Source organism: Chiloscyllium punctatum, chromosome 23 (genome assembly GCF_047496795.1).
Source record: "Chiloscyllium punctatum isolate Juve2018m chromosome 23, sChiPun1.3, whole genome shotgun sequence".
Taxonomy (NCBI): Eukaryota; Metazoa; Chordata; class Chondrichthyes; order Orectolobiformes; family Hemiscylliidae; genus Chiloscyllium; species Chiloscyllium punctatum.
The window spans coordinates 25292838-25310429 of record NC_092761.1 but is presented as its reverse complement, the minus strand read 5'-3'; positions in this window follow the sequence as shown (position 1 = coordinate 25310429).

Here is a 17592-nt window from a genome sequence, read left to right as displayed (position 1 = left end):
ATGCCTGGGTTGAATGGGTAACGTATACTGTAAAAAGTCTGAACAAGATCAATTGCTATGTATGTGCCTCCGGTCGGCCTGTGGCCCATGTGGTTCCCTTTCCACTCGGGTGGAAGCGAGACAGGAAGGGCATGAAATGAATGATAGCCCTGCATCAGGATACGACAGCGTGGAATGATAGGAACTGCCCCTCCCTATCTCTGATGTTCCCTCCCTTGGAGTTGAAAGACTGAAAAGCAGCCCCCCCCCCCCCCCACAACCCCGCCAGGCTTTAGCCGCATTCAGAACTCACACATCATATGTGGATAAACGAGGTACAAATTAGTCTGGGGAAACTGTAATTATGTACAGAGATTAAGAATTTCACCGATACAGACACTGGAGGGAACTACTCAGCACTATGGTTCCCCGAGCAGATCTGTGGTGGTACTGTGGACGCAAAATATTGAGACCCACCCTACCTCCAGATTGCAGAGAGATATGTGTAAGTGTACAATTGGCAATTCCGTTTACCCTGGCATTTGAGAAGGAAAAGATAGTCGGTTAAAAGAGAAGGAGTAAGAGATCACTCTTAGATTCTTCTTTTGATCACAGGATTTATCTCAATTCTATAGTAGTCCCGGGGGGGGGGGGGGTGGGGGGGGGAGGGGTTGCCTGATTCTCAAGGCTCGCAACCAGATTGCTGCAGGCTTTGAGTCAACTCTCTTTTGGTGGGTAACAGTTAATAAAAACGTCCATTGGATAATTTGCGTTTTCTATAATCAACAGCGAATTATAAATTATACAAGAGATGCTGTTAAAGGAATATCAGAACAGCTTGATGCGACAAGTAGGATGGCATGGGAAAAAAGAATGGCCCTTGAAATGATTCTAGTGGCAAAAAAGAGGGGTGTATGTATGATGTTAGGAGGAAGCTGTTGCACCTTCATTCCTAATAACACGGCACCTGATATTTTAATTACTCGGGTCTTAAGGGGATTGACTACCTTAGCAAAATAACTGGCTGATAATTCAGGAGAAGTCACATCTCTCACGGGATGGCTTGAATCATAGTTTGGAAAATGGAAGGGGGTGGTGGTTTCCATCCTTACTTCCCTGATAGTAGTAGCCGGGGTATTGGTAGCCATTGGCAGTTGCATCAAACCCTGTATATGAGGGCTCACCCAAAAACTGATTGAGACAGCCTTAATGAAACAGATGCCCTTAAAAGGGAATCAGGCAGAAGGACCTTTTTCTATTAAATAATGAGGGGATGAGAGAGACCAAGAAGGATGAAGTCTCAGGAATGATGCTTGTGATTTTTGGGGGCGATGCTTAAAGGAAAAATTGCAGAAACAACAATTGCATGTAAAAACAAAAAGGGGGGATTGGGAGTAGTAATTATAAATGTTATCTGCAACGATCACAAGGCAGAATCCTGAAAGAGGAAGATGGGTGTAGGTTAAGTGAGATATGCTTCTATAAACAGTCATAAGTATCTGTTTCCAGCTTCTGCAAAAACAAAAACACAATCAAAAGGTCATAAGACTCAGTATGGGCAAAGAATGGAAGGAAATGTTGCTTTAGCAAGCAAGGAAGCAGATAGCAGTCAAGGAGGATATATAACAATAGGCCACAGAGGGATGTGGGGATACAGACAAGCAGGAAATGCATTTTTGTCACGAACAAGGCCAGATGAGGCAAGAGATAAACAGCTTTGTTTAGAGATGTGGGAGATGTAAACAGCGGAGATGCAATGGAATAAGCGGGGGAGGAGTAAATTTGGAATGAATTGTATAAAAAGTTTTGTACTTGTTAAACTCGGTTTGCCTAACTTATAGGCACCACTCTTGCAAGAGTATAATAAACGATATTGCTGCTTCAGATCTTGTCTCGGACGGAAATTATTGAAGTCAGTGGGTTCTATTTCCCACACAACCATGGAGATCCTGTTTTTAAACTCAGGCCTCGCTTCCTAAACATTCTTTGCTAGACCTTTCACTCCTCTTACGGATGTCATTCATATCAATGTGTACCAGGACCGCTAGCAGTTCACCCTCCCCCTTCAGTGTACCCTGAACATGCTCGGTGACACCCCTGATCCTCGCACCAATCGCCCTTTGTATGAAGAATTCATAGAATCAAGGAATCACTGCGGTGGGGAAACAGGTCAATTCACACAACACGTCCACGCTGACCCTCCGTCGTGTAATGCACTCTGACCCATTCCCCTACTCTATTACTCTGCATTTGCCCCTGAGTAATGCACCTAACCGGCACATCGCTGAACACGATTGGAATAACGTGAACAACCTAGACTCATTCTATTACCCTATGTTGAACTGCTTTCTCACAACAGATACTTCCAGAAATACTGAGCATTACCAGCAACTTCTGGTTTTGTCACCGATGATATTTACATGTTGATAAACTCTGACTTGAAACAAAGCTGAATTTATACTCTCAGGAGAAAACTAAATATTTGGTCATTCAATGATTCCAGTAAAGTTTTATTGAATTACACATGTTCCGTCATTTGTTCGCTTTCCCAATCCTGAACAAAGGAGGCTTTTGCATTTTTTTTAATATCAGAAAGCTCGGAAAAGTTGCACATTTACTTCTTCAGACGGGAATGTGTTTGCATCTCATTTTTTTATCTCAGTTCAATTACAGAGGATTATTCACAAAACACACACAATGTATTACTTTGTCGAAGAATACCAGTAACATTGTAAGTAATTGGAATCATAACTGGAAAGAAGGATTTAGACAAAGGAAGGATGAAAGAAAACAATTATGGGAACTTAGGTGATCAAACTTATGGAAAACTATGTAGGGCTGACAAACGATATTGTTATGAAGGTGTAGAGGTGTATATTGTTCTGAAAAACGTTTATATGTAACATTTGACTGTGAAACAAATAGCGAGTATGAGTTGCCATGGTAAAACAAAACTTCAAATTTGGCCAGTCAGTTTAAATATGTCCCAACACTCCGAAATCCAATGGAGTTTGAAATAATTTCGTCGGCGCAACAACGAGGGCCAAAGGGCCTATACTGCACTGTATTTTTTTCTACATAATGTATTTGATGACAACAAAATCAATGAAATAATCCAATGTTTTGACGTGTAAAACCGGACAGTTTGAACATTTAGGGAGAGAACTGCCAAAGGCATCCCCAAAGATAGACTGCTAGCTGAAGAGCTCTCTGAAACGTACCTGAACTGGAAGACGTTTGCACAGCAGAACATCGAAGCCAACCGAGTTAAAAATGTACAGACAAAAGTCTACAAAGGAGAATTGACAAAGCTGACTAGTTTTCAAATGTGATTACGTTTCTTTTTAAATCTTAATCATGGTGTTTTGTTTTATCAGACCAGTATTGTAGAGTTGGAGGTAAAAGATAGTTTTAACGAAATCAGTTCTAAATAGTGGTTCATTTTAATATTCCCTGTTGGACTTAAATAACAAAATTGTTAATTTTATTTTAAATAGCGACCTATGTCAATGAATCTTTGCCTTTCGAAATTTAACAGATTCCAGCATGAGGTGAACTTTTTACTCTGTGGCTGGTTCAGATTAGGAGAGGGGTTTTCTCTGTGTCATAACAGTTTGGGGCCTTTTGTCTGCGATATGAGCAAGTTTAGACAGATCCCGTCTGATATTTGGGCAGAGTGAAATGGGTTTGGGGTATGCACAGTACATTTAATTATGTACACGTTATTGTCCGAGAGCTTTAAATAAAAAGTCGGTGAGACACTTTGTTTAATTTCAGTGACTTGCGGTTGGTTAAATCTAAAGTGAGAGAAATGGCGCTTTAAAAATGTTAAAGAGGTTCTGGGATTTGAAGATGATTCTCACATTTGCCGAGGGTATTTAGAAGGAAAGATAAAGGCCAAATATTTAGAATTCACAAAGAATTTAGATTTGGGTTTAACCAAGAACAAGAGTAAAGCTGAAATTGATAGGAAATTAGTCAAACACTAATGTGTGTCAGAGAAACAGACAAGTGCAGGAGATTTAGAAAAAAAAATTAAAGTACAATTGAAGAAAATGCAGTTTAAAGATACACAAAGGGAGAAAGAAAGAGAGAGAAGAAAAACAAAGCAAGAGGGAAGAGAGGGAGAGGAATAAAGAGAGAGGAGAAAGTTCTTAGCTGAGCAAAGAGAGAGCGAATTTGGCCTTGAGAATTTGCGATTTAGTCAGCAAAGTCAAGTGAACAGGATGGAGAGTAAAAGGGACATTAGTGAAATATACAACTATCTCAAAGATCTGCCACATTTTGATGAGAAAAATGTTGAAGCCTTCATTATTTCATTTGAAAAATTGGCTAGGCAGGTAGAGTGGTGCAAGGTTTTATGGGTAATGCTAGTTCAGACTAAGTTGGTAGGCAGGGTTAGTGGGGTGTTTGCTGCTCTGTCGGATGAGGGGATAAGAAATTATGAAGACGTGAAACGAGGTATTTTATGTGCTTACGAATTGGTACTGCAAGTATATAGATAACAGTTCGGAAACATAAAGAAGGAACCAGGTCAGTCTTATTTTGAGTTAGAAAGAATTAAACATGGGCATTTTGATAGATGGGTGCAGGCTTTAAAGATAGATAAGACCTATGAGGCTCAAAAGGGAGATTATTCTGCTGGAGGATTTTAAAGCTTCACTTCCAGAGATGATAATAATTCACGTGGAGAACCAGAAAGTTCAGGAATTGAGAAAGGCAGGTAAATGAGCAGATGAATAAATGTTGCTGCATAAGACAAGCTTCCAGCCAGAATTTCGTCTTGTGTGGGATAGAATTTGAGAGAAGGGGAGACGCTACACTATAAAAGAAAGAGTAGAATATATGAGTTTACCACTGGTTAAAAAAGCTACCCAAGTGAGTGGAAAGGAGGTGAAAGGCCACAGGTGTTTTCACTGTGATGGTGTGGGACACAGAAAATTACAGTGCCGGTGGTTTCAGAAGGTCATTGGGAAAAGGTGTTTCCACTGACACGAGGAGGGATATGTCTGGTCACAGTGCTGATTGTTAAGTAAGGGACTGTGGGAAAAGACGTGGTAAAAGAAGCTAAGCCAGTGGCATTCGTGAAAGTTTGAAAGGAGACCCCAACACGCGCTGAGAAGCTGCAGGAAAGTACACAGCTTAGGCAGGGGCTGGGTATGGAGTTAGTACCTTATCTCAATAAAGAATTTGCCTCTGTGAGTAAAGTGTACTCAGAAGTCACAGTGGTAGAAAGGCAAGAAGTTATAATTTTGAGAGGTACATGAACTAACCAGTCGCTAATAGTAAGAGATGAATACATTCGTAGTCTTTCTGATCAGTTACCCCAGAATGTATTAATTTATGGGAAAGATTGACAGAAATTTAGCATTTCCCTATGTAAGACCAGGTTGGAGTGCCTACTCAAGACTGGGGAAGTTATAGTGGGCATGATTGACAGACTGTCACATCCAGGAATGCAGATTGTTCTTGGGAAGGGTTTCACAAGGTCTAAGTTGGGAGTGACATTGCTTGTTGTGGAGAAGTCCAAGGAAGACAAAGAAACTGAAGTGATAAATCGGAAATATCCTGGTATTTTCCTAGGCTGTGCAGTAACCATATCCCACTATTATAAGTCACAGCACAAAGGACAAACTATAGACAAAGGTGAAGGAGTTGAGATTCAGTTAATGGACACCCTGTTTGCCGTAATGGTGTAGGGAAAACCTGAACAGGCAGTGGGTCAGACAGAGGTGTTTTGGCCTGAAAGGCTAAGTGACTTGTAACAGACAGACAAGACGCTAAAAGATATATATGTGGATGTGTACTCTGAAAAGGAGGCAGAGGATATTCATGAGGGTTGTTATCTGAAAGATAGATCTTTCGACAGAAATGGAGACCACATCAGGTTAGTGCAGAGGAGAAATGTGCTGAGGTGCACTAGATTATGTTGCTGGTAGCATAGAGACAGGACGTTTTACAGGTAGCATATGAAGTACCTGTAGGAGGTCACTGAAGGGTAAGAAAGACTCGGGCTAAGGGACAAAAACATTTTTATTCACCTGGAATGCACAAAAATGTGGTTAACGTTTGGCATACATGTGATTCATGCCAAATGGTAGGTCGGCCACGGACAGTAATGAAACTAGCACCTCTGTTGCCAATTCCCACATTCGAAGACCCCTTTATGAGTGTTATAAATGAGTGTTTAGGTCCCCTCCTGAAAAGTAGAGGAGAGAAAGACTTGGGGAAACAGGTGTTAGTTACTGCCCTACAGAGTGAGGAATCAAATCCAAATGTCGTGGATTTTGATGTGCCTCAAAATATATCAAAAATGTAGAAGTCTTTCAGCAGTGGGATAGATTAGTAAACTATCTGTCTCAGGAGCATGAACACAGTTGAAAGGTTTGTTATTGCAATATGCGGACATATGTTAGAATCATATGCGTCAGGGGGAGAACTAATGCTATTGTACATGAAGTAGATGTAGGGAATACTGTTCCGATAAGACAATCCATATCGGCGTAATCCTCTCAACACCAGACAGGTCCAGAAGGAGGTGGAGTACATGCTCAATGAGGACATCATCGAACGAAGCCCGAGCGAGTGGAGCTCGCTGATCATCTTAGTTCCCAAACTGGATGGAACTCAATGATTTTGCTTGGATTATTAGAAGATCGACACTGTTACAAGATCAGACTTATATCCAATACCGACATTGAAGGACTGTATCGAGAAAGTTGGACAAGTCAGTTACATCACGAAGTTGGATTTAATGAGTGGATTCTGGCAGATACCTTTATCAAAGACAGTGAAAGAAATTTCTGAATTGTAACACCAAATGGTCTGTATCATTTCAAAGTGATGCCCTTTGGAATGACGAACACACCCAAAACATTCCAAAGACCCATGAAGAGAGTTGTCGCCTGATTAATAAACTGTGCAGTCTGCTTAGACGATGGAGTGATCTTTTCTAAGTCCTGGAAAAATCACTTGGTATAGTTGGCAGAGCTTTTTGAAGGAAAACAAGAAACAAAACTGGTGATAAAATTAAACAAAACAGAATTCGTGAAAGCAGATATGATGTTCTAGGGACAAAATATCGGTCATGGAAGGTTGATCCCATGGAACACAAAGACAAAAGCAATCGAGGAACTTTCCACGGCCAACCTCGACGAAAAAGGTGCTTCGCTCCTTCAGAGTCAGCAGATTCTATCAGATAGGTAAAAACAGGGCTTTTGCCCGAAACGTCGATTTCGCTGCTCGTTGGATGCTGCCTGAACTGCTGTGCTCTTCCAGCACAACTAATCCAGATTCTATCAGATGTCTATTCCAAACTTCAGCAGTGTAATGAAACCATTATCCGACTTGCTGAAGCAGAAGTGTTTGTAGGAGATTCTGAGAGACAGGATTTACATGCATTTGGAAAGGCAAGGACTGATTACTGATATTCAGCACAGCTTTATGTCTAGGAATCCATATCTCACAAACTAGATTGCAGTTTTTGAAGAGGTGATTGGGAAGATAGATGAAGGTAAAGCAGCATACGTTGTCTACGTGGACCTTATTGAGGTCCAACAAGGTTCCACATGGTAGCCTGGTTAATAAGGTTAGATCACATGAGATCAGGGAGAGCTATCCAATTAGATGCAAAACTGGCTTGACTGTAGGAGACAGAGGGAGTTGGGAGAGATTTGCTGTTCGAATTGGAGGCCTGAGTCCAGCGTTGTGCCCCAATGAGCAGGCTGTTGCGCAATGTTTTTGTAAATGATTTTGATGAGAATATTGGAACCAGGGATATTAATTTGGAGAAGAAATCCCCAAAATTTGAGTTATGGTGGATAGTGAAGAAGGCTGTCTTAGAGAATAAAGATATCTTGATCTACTTGGAAAGTGGGTTGAGGATTGGCTGATGGAGCTTCATGCAGATAAATGTGAGATATTGCACTTTGTTTGGCAAATTAGTGTCGGATTTATTTTAGTAAGTGGTAGCATGCTAGGGAGTGTTGCCAAATAGAGATCCAGGAACCAGGTATATAATTCCGTGAAAGTGTTGACAGGGCAGTGAATAAGGCATAAGGCAAGCTGACTTCCATTGGTGAGAGCATTGATTACAGGAATTGGAGCATCATGTCGTGGTTCTACAAGAGAATAGTAAGGCCACATTTGGTGTACTGAGTACAATTCTTGTCGCCCTGCATCTAGGAAGGATGTTATAAACTGGGACGTGGGCAAGAGTATTTAAAATGATGTGACAGAGACCGAAGGTTTTGAGATATAAGGCTGGAATGTTGTTCCTTTTGCGTTGGAGCCTGGGAGGTGACCTTTATTATATCATGAGAGGCATGGTTAGAATGAATAGACAAGATTTTTTCCTACTGGTGGGTATGTCCAGAACCAGAGAGGATAGTTTTAAGGTGAGAGGGAAGACATTTAAACGATATCAAGAGGACAGTTGTTTCTCTCAAAGGGTGGTGGGTATAGGTAGAGAGCTGTCATAGAAAGTCGCAGTGGGATGTATAAATACAACATTTGAAAGACAATTGGATGTGTACATGAATAGGAAATGTTTGGAAGGGCTCTGTGCTAAAAGAAAAATAATAATAATAATTCAATTTAGGAAACCAGGTGAGCATTAAGCCGAAAGGTCTGTTTGCATATCGTATGATTCTAAGAGTCTATGACGCTTTCACTCCTCCTTCATCACTCGTCCTTCATTGTACTCAATCCATTTCCAAGTCAAAACTCATCTGTAAGTACTTTACATGATCTAACTCTCCAAACTTTCTTACATGGAGATTTTCTGGCATAGATATGGTTCTGTAGACCACAGCAGCAGCAGCAGAAGCAGAATTATATTCAAACACAATCTGTAATGTTTTTCCTGGGATGATCCCTCTGTCTACCATTCCAACCATGTTGATCTATTGTTCAGTGATATACTGGTGAACGTGCCAGTGTCCGAATCATGTGTACCTAAACCTGATGACAACTCGTTAAAGCTACCAAAATTGACTGCTTGCATTCCAAACAGCAGAACAAACATCTGATAGAGAGGGTGCAATGATCCCAACACCAACAAAGCAACAATCCTCTCACATCCAGCCATAAAAGGTGATGGACTGTTAAAGAACTTAATGGAGGGAGCGCTAAAATCCCCATCCTAAATAATGGAACAGCCCTGTACATCAGTGTAAGAGTTAAGAATGTAGTTTTGGTACGATACTATACCAGAAGTGTTGAGTGGATGATTAACCTCACCCGTCTTAAATCAATTTAATTTGCTGCACGTGACTTGAAGACACAGTTGAACAAAGTAGATAGGATAAAGGCAATGGGCCCTGACCCCATTCCTGCAAGAGGACTGAAGACTTGTGCTGCACAACAAGCCGCGTCCCTGGGAAGCTGTTTCATTCCAGCTCCAACTCTGACATCTCCATAGCAATGCGGAAAATTACTCAGCTATGTCTAGTTCGCTAAGAGGGGAATAATTAAAATCTGACCCATTACCACCCCCTCAGTCCCGTCACGATAGTTAAACTAGTAGAAGTTCTTTTCGACAGATCTGTCAAACAGCACAGAAATGTCCTGCTCAGTGTGGTTCCAGATAGCTACCCATGTGGAGATGGTCCTGTGTTGTGGAAATGTCACTGGATTTCCAGTCCAGACCAGGCTAATGCTCTGGCAGGTGATGGAAGTTAATAACAATTAATAAAATATCGAGATCTAAAATCTGGTGTCAGTAACCATGACGCTGAAATCAATGTCAATTGCAAACTCCAGTTTGCTTCTCCAATTTACTTTCAAGAAGTGAATGCTGGTCTGGTGAATTCCATGCATTCCTGGTCTGGCCTAAACGTGACTCTAGACACACACGCATGTGATAAACTTTTTAATAGTATCTAAAATGGTAAAGCAAGACACTAAATTGTATCAAACTGCTCCGAGGTTTGGAAGGGTAAAACTGACAGAACACCCAGCACCAGCCTCGGTATCAGAAAAGGGAACGGGAAACACAGTCTTGTTGACCCTACAGAGGCCTCCTCCCTAACATCTGAGAGCTTGTGACAGCTGTACTCCAGATGCCTCCCAATCGGTTTAGTGTCGAGACATCCTTATTTATATTCAGTGCCTTGTGTTCCACAGCTTATGTGGGAGAGAAATCCCCAGAGTCACCAGTCACTGAGTGCAGACATTTATTCTCATCTCAATGCAGAGTGGCCTGCCTAACCTAATACTGTGGCGTCTTGTTTTAGATGTCCAAGCCAGGGGAATTATCTACCCTGCTTCCAATCAGTTTCTCCCTGTCAGAGTTTTATATGTTTCACTGAGATCTCCACTCATTTTCCTAAACCCCATGGAATACAGTCCCAGTCTCCCCAAACTCTGCTCCAACAACAAGCCTGTCATCCCAGAAATCAGTCGAGTCATCCTTCACTGCTGTCCCTCAATGACAGGTTTGTCCTTTATTAGGTTAGGAGACCAAAACTGCACACAATACTGCACAATATTCAAGATGGGCTCTCACCAAGGCCCTGTATAGCTGCAGTAAGACAGCCTTACTCCTGTCAGTCAATCCCCTAGAAATGAAGGTGAACACACTGTTTATCTTCCTGCCTGCTTTCTGCTCCTGCAATATTGCTTTAAGTGACTGGTGTACAGGGAGATCCAGATCCTTTTCAATGTTATAGCTCCACAGTTGGGTCTGTGTACACTGGTCAGCGTGCCAATGCCATTCCCAGTATTGACTTCTGCCTTCAGAATTCACTGCCCTTCATTGACCTCGGAGGTCACAGCAGGAAAATAAAAAGAAAATAAATCCCTTTAAAGACCAACATGTTTCATCCAATCCCTTTTCAAATGATAGGTTGCTGTTCTATTGTTCCCAATCTAAGTACACACCGTCACATCTTCATCTGCCACATATTTGCCCATTCACTCCACTTTCCTCAGTCACCTTGGAGGTTTTTTATATCCTCATCACCCACTAACAATCCAACATCGTTTAATGCTGTCAGCAGACTGAGACATATTGCATTTGATTCCCTCAACTAAATGCTTGACATGATTTTCCAGACTGAGTCTGTATGTCAGAGAATATGGCTGCCTCATGGAGTTTGAAGCTCTGCAATGGATCCATGCATGTCACATTAGTCGAGGAGTGTATAACGGTGGCTGAGAGAACTTTTGCTGAGGACTAGTCTCCTGAGGTAGTGTGGGCTGAGGTTAGAAACAGAAGAGGAGAGTTCACACTGCTTGGAGTTTTTTTTAATAGGCCTCTGCAGAGTTCCAGGGAGGTGCAAGAGAATATTAGCAAAATTATTCTGGATAGGAGTGAAAGTAACTCAGGGTGGTCATTATGGGGACTTTAACTTCCCCAAAATTGACTGGAAATGCTATAACTCTAATACGTTGGATGAATTGGTTTTTATCTAATGTGTACAGGAGGGTTTCCTGACACAGTATGTTGAAGGGCCGACAAGAGGGGAGGCCAGATTGGATCTGGTCCTTGGTAATGAACCAGACTAGGTGTTTGATTTAGTTATAGGTGAGCACTTTGGAAAGAGTGACCATAATTCAGTTAAGTTTAGTTTAGCAATGGAAAGGAATAAGTACATGCCACAGTTCAAGTGTTATTGATGGGGCAAGGGCAATTATAAAGCTATTAGGCAAGAATTAGATGCACAGAATGGGGTAACAAAATGCAGGGGATTCAGACAATGGAAATGTGGAGCTGGTTTAATGAACAGATATTGCGTGTCCTTGATAGGTATGTCCCTGTGAGGCAGGAGGAAGTGATAAGGTAAGGGAACCTTGGTTTACTGCGGAAACTGCATCTCTTGTTACGAAGAAGGAGGCTTAGGTGTTGATGAGGCAAGATGGTTCAGATGAGGCGATGGAGAATTACAGATCAGCTAAGAAGGATTTAAAGAGAGAGTTAAAAAGAGCAAAAAGAGGACATGAGCAGTCTTTAACACATAGAATAAAGGAGAACCCTAAAGTTTTCTATAGGTATGTGAGGAATAAAAAAGATGATTAGTGTAGGAATAGGGCCAATGACAGACAGAATAGGAAGATGAGTGTTGACACTGTGGAGATCAGAGAGATACTAAATGAACATTTCTCATCGGTTCTCACTCAGGAAAGGAGAATATTGTAGAGGAGGAGAATGAAGTATGAGATATTAGACTAGAAATTATCAAGGTTAGTTACGATCAGGTGTTATCAATGCTGGAAGGAGTGAAAATAGACAAATCCCTTGAGCGGGATGGGATTTATCCAAGGATTCTCTGGGAAGATAGGGAGAAGGTACGGTGGAACAGTGGTTAGCACTGCTGCCTCACAGCGCCAGAGACCCGCGTTTAATTCCCGCCTCAGGCGACTGACTTTGTGGAGTTTGCACGTTCTCCCCGTGTCTGCGTGGGTTTCCTCCAGGTGCTCCGGTTTCCTCCCACAGTCCAAAGATGTGCAGGTCAAGTGAATTGGCCATGCTAAATTTCCCGTAGTGTTAGGTAAGGGGTAAATGTAGGGGTATGGGTGGGTTACGCTTCGGCGGGTCGGTGTGGACTTGTTGGGCCGAAGGGCCTGTTTCCACACTGTAACCTAATCTAAATCTAAAGGTAGCATAGCCTTTGGCTTGGATATTTGAGTTGTCATTGTCTGCAGATTTGGAAGATTGCAAATGTTGTGCCCTTGTTCAAGAAGGGCAGTAGTGATGATCCAGGTAATTATAGACCAGTGAGCCTTACTTCTGTTGTGGGAAAGGTTTAGGAAAGAATTCTAAGAGATAAGATTTATAATCATCTGGCAAACTTGATTTCAGATCGTCAACTTGGTTTTGTCAAGGGCAGGTCATGTCTCACAAACCTCATTGAGTTTTTTGAGAAGGTAATCAAACTTGTAGATGAGGGTAGGGCATTTGACGTGGTACACATGGACAAAAGTAAAGCCTTTGTTAAGGTTCCATATGGCAGGCTGTTGGAGAAAATGCAGAGGCATAGAATTGAGGGTGATTTGGCAGTTTGGATTAGAAACTTGCTTTCTGAAAGAAGGCAGCGAATGGTGGTTGATGGAAAATATTCAGCCTGGATTCCAGTTACTAGTCACATGCCACCAGGATCTATTTTGGAACCACTGCAGGTATAGGTGAATGGATTAGGAAATTTGCAGACGACATTAAAGTTAGTGTAGAAGAATGTTACAGGTTGCAAGGGGACTTGGATAAACTGCAGAACTGGGCTGAGAGGTGGAAAATAGAGTTCAATGCAACTAAATGTGAGGTGATGCACTTTGAGAAGAACAACAGGAAGGCTGAATACTGGGTCAATGAAAAAATCTTGGTAGTGTGGTGTGCAGAGGGATCTTTGAGTCCATGTACAAAGATCCCTGAAAGTTGCCACCCAGGTTGATAGTGCTGTTAAGAAGGCAAACGGTTTGTTAGGTTTCGTTCGTGGAGGGATTGAGTTCCGACATTGAAATACCATACTGCAACTATACAAAACGCTGGTGCAGCAACACTTGGAATATTGTGTTCACTTCTGGTGCCCATATTTCCGGAAGGATCTTGAAACATTGGGAAAGGTGCAGAGGAGATTTATCAGAACGTTGCCTGGTCTGGAGAGAAGTTCTTGTGAGGAAAGGCTGAGAGATTTCTCATTGGCAAGAATAAGGCTAGAGGGGACTTGATAGAGACGTAGAAGATGATCAAAGGATTAGAAAGGTAGATAGTGGAAGTCTTTTTCCTAGGATGATGATGTCAGCGTGGGGGGAATGGGGTGGAACACTGCTCATAACTCCACCCCCATTCCCCCCACCCCAGTAACAGGCTACGCCCCACTCCCAGCTCCACATCCACACCCACACCAGATCCGAGCTCCCAGTCCTGCCGAGTTTTCGCCATCCCTCCAGACCTTCCCCTCAGTGAGGACGAACGATCAATTCTCAGCTAAGGCCTCACCTTCATGCCCCTCCGTCCACGCATCAATGAATTTAATACACGCCGTGACGTCGAACAATTATGCCGTCGCCTCTGTCTCCGAGCTTACTTTCACGATCAGGACTCCTGCCCACCTTCCGAGGACCCCTTCGCCCTCCTCAAACACACTGCATCCACCTGGATACCCCGCACTGGCCTATTACTTGCCCTTGACCTCTTCATTTCCAACTGCCGCCGGGAAATTAACTGCCTCAACCTGTCTACCCCCATCCCCCACTCCAAACTCTCACTCTCACAACGCAGAGCCCTCCAATCCCAACCTCACCATTTCGCCAGCAGATAAAGGGGGCGCAGTGGTAGTCTGGCGCACTGACCTCTACACCGCTGAAGCCAAATGCCAACTCGAGGACATCTCTTCCTACTGCCCCCTCGAACATGGCCTCACCCCCATCACCAAGCCATCATCTCCCAAACCATACAGAACCTCATCACCTCAGGAGATCTCCCACCCACAGCTTCCAACCTCATAGTCCAGGAACCCTGCACTGCCCGGTTCTACCTCCTTCCAAAGATCCACAAGCCTGACCACCCTGGCCGACCCATTGTCTCAGCATGCTCCTGCCCCACTGAACTCATCTCTACCTACCACGACACTGTCCCATCCGCCAAGTACAGGAACTCCCCACATACATTCGAGATAGCACCCACGCCCTCCACCTCCTCCAAGACTTCCACTTCCCCGACCCCAACGTCTCATCTTCACCATGGATATCCAATCCTTCTACACCTCCATCCGCCATGACCAGGGCCTCCAAGCCCTCCGTTTCTTTTTCTCCCGACGTCCCCAACAGTACCCTTCCACTGACACTCTCATTTGTTTTGCCAAACTGGTCCTCACCCTTAACAATATCTCCTTTGAATCCTCCCACTTCCTGCAGATCAAAGGGGTAGCCATGGGAACACATATGGGCCCCAGCTATGCCTGTCTCTTTGTTGGCTACAGAGAACAGTTGATCTTCCATAGTTACACCGGCATCACTCCCCACCTCTTCCTCCGCTACATTGATGACTGCATTGGTGCCACCTCGTGCTCCCGCGAGGAGGTTGAGCAATTCATCAACTTCACCAACACATTCCATCCTGACCTTAAATTTACCTAGACCATCTCTAACACCACCCTCCCCTTCCTGGACCTCTCCATCTCCATTAATGACGACCAACTTGACACTGACATTTTTTACAAACCCACCGACTCCGACAGCTACCTTGGTTACACCTCTTCTCACCCTAACTCTTGCAAAAATGCGATGCCGTATTCCCAATTCCTCCACCTCCGCCGAATCTGCTCCCAGGAGGATCGGTTCCACCACAGGACACACCAGGTGGCCTCCTTCTTTAGAGACCGCAATTTCCCTTCCCACGTGGTTAAAGATGCCCTCCAACACATCTCGTCCACATCCCGCACCTCCGCACTCAGACCCCACCCCTCCAACCTTAACAAGGTCAGAATGCCCCTGGTGCTCACTTTCCACCCTACAAACCTTCGCACAAAACCAAATCATCCGCCAACAATTCTGCCACCTCCAAACAGACCCCACCACCAGGGATATATTTCCCTCCCCATCCCTTTCTGCCTTCCGCAAAGACCGTTCGCTCTGTGACTACCTGGTCAGGTCCATGCACCCCACAACCCATCCTCCCAACCTGGCACCTTCCCCTGCCACCGCAGGAATTACAAAACCTGCGCCCACACCTCCTCCCTCACCTCTATCCAAGGCCCTAAAGGAGCCTTCCACATCCATCAAAGTTTGACTTGCGCATCCACTCATACTTATTGTATCTGTTGCTCCTGAAGCGGTCTCCTCTACATTGGTGAGACTGGACACCTGCTAGCAGAGCACTTTAGGGAACATCTCCGGGACACCCGCACCAATCAACCACACTGCCCCGTGGACCAACATTTCAACTCTTCCTCCCACTCTGCCGAGGACATGGAGGTACTGGGACTCCTTCACCGCCGCTCCCTCACCACCAGACGCCTGGAGGAAGAACGCCTCATCTTCCGCTTCGCTACACTTCAACCCCAGGGCATCAATGTGGATTTCAACAGTTTCCTCATTTCCCTTTCCTCCACCTCATCCCAGTTCCAAACTTCCAACTCAGCACTGTCCCCGTGACATGTCCTGACTTGTTTTACCTGCCTCTCTTCTTTTCCACTTATCCACTCCATCCTCCAACCGCCCCCGACCTATCACCTTCATCCCCTCCCCCCACTCAACGATTGTACTCTATGCTACTTTCTCCCCACCCCCACCCTCCTCTAGCTGATCTCTCGACGCTTCAGGCTCTCTGCCTTTATTCCTGATGAAGGACTTTTGCCCGAAACGTCGATTTTACAGCAGTTCAGGCAGCATCCAAGGAGCAGCGAAATCGACGTTTCGGGCAAAAGCCCTTCATCAGGAATAAAGGCAGTGAGCCTGAAGCGTGGAGAGATAAGCTAGAGGAGGGTGGGGGTGGGGAGAGAGTAGCATAGAGTACAATGGGTGAGTGGGGGAGGAGATGAAGGTGATAGGTCAAGGAGGAGAGGGAGGAGTGGATAGGTGGAAAAGAAGATAGGCAGATCGGACAAGTCCAGACAAGTTAAGGAGACAGTTACTGAGCTGGAAGCTTGAAACTAGGATGAGGTGGGGGAAGGGGAAATGAGGAAGCTGTTCAAGTCCACATTGATGCCCTGGGGTTGAAGTGTTCCGAGGAGGAAGATGAGGCGTTCTTCCTCCAGGCGTCTGGTGGTGAGGGAGTGGTGGTGAAGGAGTCCCAGTACCTCCATGTCCTCGGCAGAGTGGGAGGGGGAGTTGAAATGTTGGGCCATCTCACAGACCATACAGTACCTCATCACCTCAGGACATCTCCCACCCACAGCTTCCAACCTCATAGTCCGGGAACCCCGCACTGCCCGGTTCTACCTCCTTCCCAAGATCCACAAGACTGACCACACTGGTCGACCCATTGTCTCAGCATGCTCCTGCCCCACTGAAATCATCTCTACCTACCTTGACACTGTCCTATCCCCCCTAGTCCAGTAACTCCCCACATACGTTCGAGACACCACCCACGCCCTCCACCTCCTGCAAGACTTCCGTTTCCCCGGCCCCCAATGCCTTATCTTCACCATGGATATCCAATCCCTCTACACCTGCATTCGCCATGACCAGGGCCTCCAAGCCCTCCGTTTTTTCGTCTCCAGATGTCCCCAACTGTACCCTTCCACTGACACTCTCATTCGTTTGGCCGAACTGGTCCTCACCCTTAACAGTTTCTCCTTTGAATCCTCCCACTTCCTCCAGACCAAAGGCATAGCCATGTGCACACGAATGGGCCCCAGCTATGCCTGTCTCTTGATTGGCTATGTAGAACAGTTGATCTTCCATAATTACACCGGCACCACTCCCCATCTCTTCCTCCGCGACATTGATGACTGCATTGGCGCCACCTCGCGCTCCCGCGAAGAGGTTGAGCAATTCATCAACTTCACCAACAGATTACACCCTGACCTTAAATTTACCTGGACTATCTCTGACACCTCACTCCCCTTCCTGGACCTCTCCATCTCCATTAATGACAACCAACTTGACACCGACATTTTTTACAAACCCACCGACTCCCATAGCTACCTGGATTACACCTCTTCCCACCCTATC